The following is a 5,095-nucleotide window of genomic DNA, read 5'->3' on the forward strand; positions in this document are numbered from 1 at the left end:
TGTACCTCTGGGAGGAATATTCACCCTAAGCAGTGGTAGCTAAGCTAAAGGAAAAGAAGTAAAACCAAAGTAACTATGTCCTAACATCAGGCTTCATCTTGCCCCCTCTAGTTATTAATGCACAGAGCCAGAGTTCTTGGCAGAGATGGACTATGCATCAGTGGCTGGGATGTTCCGCCCAGAAGAGAGGTGCTGGGCTCTCTTCTTTCAGACAGAAGACCTCTTACAGCTTTGGTCAGTTTTGCTTCTAGCTCACTACTGTATTTTGGGAGAGGAGAGAGGAGACTTTTCCTGTCTGTGTTTTAAAGGGCAAAGATCACACACTCCTAATTTTGTGAAATTATTTCTCCTGGTTCCAGTGGCGCCCACCAACTTCATGACTTTCAGGAGACTTGCTCAGGGAAATACCCAATTGGAAATCACAGTCAGACCTAGGCAGACACCTAGTCCTGACAATGGTACTTCTGGGTCTTTACAAAGATTTAGGCACTGAGAAATGCCAGAGTCAAACTTTGTGGTGCTTAAGGAATTCAAATACTTCTAGGGCATAAGCAGGAAAGGAGCTGGCATTTTCCGTGCTTCTCGACTTAGGTGTCTACACTTTGCCTAAACTACACTTTCACACCCTGTATTTTGGCATTGATGCCAAAATTCAGGAAAAGACCTGCTGAAGACATAGATATTCTCCTACCAACTGGCTACTGCTTTGATTAACATCTACATGAACAGAAAATTGACAGCCTGATGTCATGTCTGATGTCATTGTTGGTGACATTAATGTTGGCAGTAAATGATCCTGTAATGAGACTGATACTTTATTCAGTGCCTGGTGAAAGCGAGAGAACTGGCAAGATTAGGCTGGTGGAAGATGAAAATGTTACTGGGAGAAGCAATCAAGGAACATTATAAATAACCTTTGGATAGATGGAGCATTACTTTGGTTTGCAACCCAAAGGTCTGGTTAGATGCCCAGCCAGCACCTGACAATCATGTAGCTGCATTAGCTGGCACGGGGCTCTCTCAAATCCAGCTGGTCAGGAGCTTGCAAAACTACTGTCCATTACATTTATTATCTCCTGATTATTCTACTTACAACACGCTTTCCTCGGGGAGTCCCCTGGAGCGCCTGGATGAGATGCTGCACAATCACCAAATGCAGCAGTTGTACTGTGGAGGCTCCAACTGTAAGCACACGCCTTGGGCACTCAAGAATCTGCACTGGCAAGCTGTTAGTTTTCACCTATAATTACCAAAATGGCTTGGGATCTGCCTGTCTGTGAGACACTTCTCTCCCCAGGTGATCAGGCTGTCACAGTGGCACTCAGTGGATGCACTCAAGCTGTCGCCTTGCCAATTTAAGAAAGAGCAGGACCTGCTTGCAATGATTTTGCTGAAGAGGGCTTCAAGCTTTGAGATGTTTTCCCTTAGCTTGAACAGAAAGGTAAAATTCCCTGGAATCTCTTGACTTTTACAAGTACCTCATAAAATCTAATAAAGCTTTTGCAGTGATGATAGCAGTGGTAAAGAGGAGACATGCAATCAGTATTTGTGAGTTGGGCATTGTTTATCTGCATTTCACTACTCAGCACTTAGTCTGTAAACAAAAAGGGCACCCCTGGATTATGCATCCAAATCAGTAAAAATGAAAGACTGTATCTTTTTTGAGAACTTTAAGGAGAGTGGAGGAGGAAGGGAACACAGGTCACTGACAGAAACAAATAAAATTGATGGTAAGACTTGCACTGGCAAAGAGATTTTACATTTCGGAGTGGGACATGAGAGCCCTCCACATTTTCATTAACAAAAGAACTCACAACCTACCATTTCCAAACAATGTATTCACAGTGTTCAGATCAAACACCCAAACTATCAACACTGCGGGAACAAAAAAAGTAGCTTGAGCTTAATTTGGTTCATTTTTTTCCTTTGTAAAGCACCACACATCTTAGCCTGATATTCGTTTCGCCTACAACTCTCTACCTGATTTACATTCACATGCCAATATACCTGTTATCAAATTTGCTCACACCTTTTCCTTGTAGACCCCAAGAGCTTAGCATAGAAAGTTAATGTTGGTAGTTTAATGCCTTGGGAGGGAGAATTAAAAGCTGTTCTCTTGACATCAAATTAACCCCAGCTTGTTTGAATATAAAGTATATAGCAAGGGGTGAGTCCTTTGATCCTTATCAGACAGATGAAATATGCTCACATGTACAGAGATTGAGATTAGCATGAATTTACATAAAACTGTGTGAACAATAGAGGCCTGTGTGGAAGAGTGGGCTGTATGAGGGAATACAAGTTCACACACCACCCATGGGCAATCACTATTCAGTAGGAATGGTCACGTTTCTTCCGCATGATGGACGAACAGCAGATTAACTGACAGTGTTTTGACACTAACTCTGGAACAGATCTTTGAAATTAGGTGAAGTCTAGGTAATGGAGTCAAAGAGATTGAGGATATGAGTTTATTGGCTCCAGATAATAATTTTCTCAGTTTTTACCCCACTCATAAAGCCATATCCTTGGTGTGTGTCCTGCTCCACCACCTCCAGAAGTTCAGAAGAATGAGGACCCATCTGTGGCTCTCTGGAAGCTCCCCTAATCCAAGAGATTTCTAACACCCTCAGAGCAGGGCAAAGTGACCTGGCCTTTAGACTTTGGGCTTTGACACCCAAAGCACTAAGAAAATTCTTCTGATCTTAGTCCACAGTGTGAGGATCTTCACAGGATTTCTTTGCTGAGCTGTAGGTGCTGTTAGACTCTTAAAGATGCAGCTCACTCAGGAATAAACCAGCATCAGACTTAAAAACTAAATGAGTTACAAGTTACTGTCTTCTTTTGCAAAATTGCATTCCTCCATGCAAAAGTTTGGTTTACTTTACATGCTTAAATTTGCTTTAGCCCATTTATGGGCCACAGAAGAAATCTTACTCTGCCAGGAACAGAGCTTACTAGTTAACAATCAGTGACTAATGTCTCAAGCAAAGGCATGGAAGATGGTCATAGAAGAAAACATTAAGCAGAGAGCATTGTGGATCCTACCACAAAAACAAGATGCAATCTGCAACATTATCCACATTTGGCTTAGAAAGAGATGGCAGAGCTTCTGATGGCACCATTATTACAGTGTATCAGCAGCATTTGTGAAATGTCCTGCTCACAGTGTCTCAGCATCGTTGAAGCTGGAAGTGATGCCTGGAGATTGTCTAGTCCTACCCCCAGCCCAGAGCAGGATCAACCAGAGCAAGGTGCTCAGGGCTGGGTGCTGTTGGGTTTTGAGTGCCTCTAAGGACTCCACAAACTTTCAGGACAACCCACGTAAGCGTTGATCACCCTCACAGTAAAGATATTTTTCTTCTGTTCACATTCCATTTCCTGGACTGTTACACTCGCCCCGTGCTGCACTTTGCTCCACCATGTGCAGCACTGGCTGGTCCTGCCCTCAGTGTCCTGCTGTGCCCCTGCCCTGTGCGGGGCCTCCCAGCTCCCCAAGATGGGCTTCTCTCCTCCTCCTCCTCCCTCCAGGACTGGTGACAGCCAGACACCAGAGCAGGGCTGTCACCTCGATGTGGTCAGTGAGTGCTGTGAGATACCCTGTGCTGGACTACGAGGGCATCCACATGAGGGAGGAGAGGAGAAGGAAGTCCTGGTGCCACCCTGTGCTATGGCACCTACCATGGGTGTAAAAACTGGCCTCTCCTTACCCCTCCTGACTGACCAGAACAGACAGGGAGCAGGAACTAAAATGCCACCCATCCTTTGCAGGGGTATGGCTGTATTTGATGGTTTCACAATACCACAGTACAGCCCATGGCTCTGCCTTCTCATGCTCCCGCACACGCTTCAGCCCTTGGATGTCACTTGGGCAAATATTTTCCTGGCCTTGTCCCGAGCAAGTGACTGATCTCAAGGGACTCCCACTGGGAGAGCCCCCTGGACACAGCCCTAGGACATGAACCACGCATCAGCGGTTCCCTTGGGTTAATTACTCACCTTTAACATAGCAGTGGCAATTTTTTCAGAATTATATAAACAATGCCTGTCTCCTTATCTATTGAAGTTCCAAACTAGCCCCTCATCACCATACTTTCTGGTCTGTAATCACAACATTATTAATGGTTATCCATCCTCTGTGAAGTAAAGTAATCTTGACTACACCAGTTAATCAATACTTGGACAAATGAACTGAGGTTTTCCCTGGGCTAGGACAAGTAATTGTAATTATGTGATGTGATCAGCTGGTGAAGTACGGTTACTAACACATGCATCTGGCAGAGAAGTGAAATATTAAATATCTATCAAAATACTCTGGTTTCACAGAGGCAGTATTTCTTTAAGTCTAGTTAAGCACATGTCAGAAACCATTAACTTTAGCTAATCAGTTATCACCCTTCTAAGGAATGACAAGCCAGAGTCTAGTGGACTGACTATTGAGACCCCTTGCTGGCACCATTGTCCATTTGTCCCTGCGAACACTGAGAAGAAGGCACTGCATCCACAGGAAGGTCACAGGGCATCAAAGGGAAAAGCCTCAGAAGGCAGAGTGAATATGGACCAAAGAAAACAGCAATTTCCTACAAGTCTTGAACTCTTTGAGGCATCTGGTAGTCAATATGGATTAGTTACGTTTGCTCTGTTTTCTGCATGAGAACCACATGTGCAACTTCACAGAACTCTGGGCAGCAATTATGACATAGGAGACTGTGGAAAAATCTGCTCAGAAAATAATCTGGCCTCTGTTTAATTTACACATACATACAAACATACGCACACCAAAAAACTGTATTGCCTAACTGAGGAGCCACACACAAGATTAATTAGGGCAAACAGTAATTTAAACACAGAAGGGAATGAGGGCAATATAATATCAGTTTTCTTGTTTGCTTTTACCTTCTAGGAAGACTAGAATAGGTTAGTTTTCTTTTGGGGCTCTACAGATCCCAGTACTGGGAAATGCCCAACAGTGAAGGGCATGGGCAGGCTGCAAGCGCTTAAGCAAATGTGTGAAAGTAGATGCACTGTCTGTCATCTCACCACAAAACATTTTTCAGGAATCTGCAAGAAATAAAGGTCCTTTCTGCAGTAGCAA

This window comes from Strix aluco, chromosome 5, assembly GCF_031877795.1.
Source record: "Strix aluco isolate bStrAlu1 chromosome 5, bStrAlu1.hap1, whole genome shotgun sequence".
Classification (NCBI taxonomy): Eukaryota; Metazoa; Chordata; class Aves; order Strigiformes; family Strigidae; genus Strix; species Strix aluco.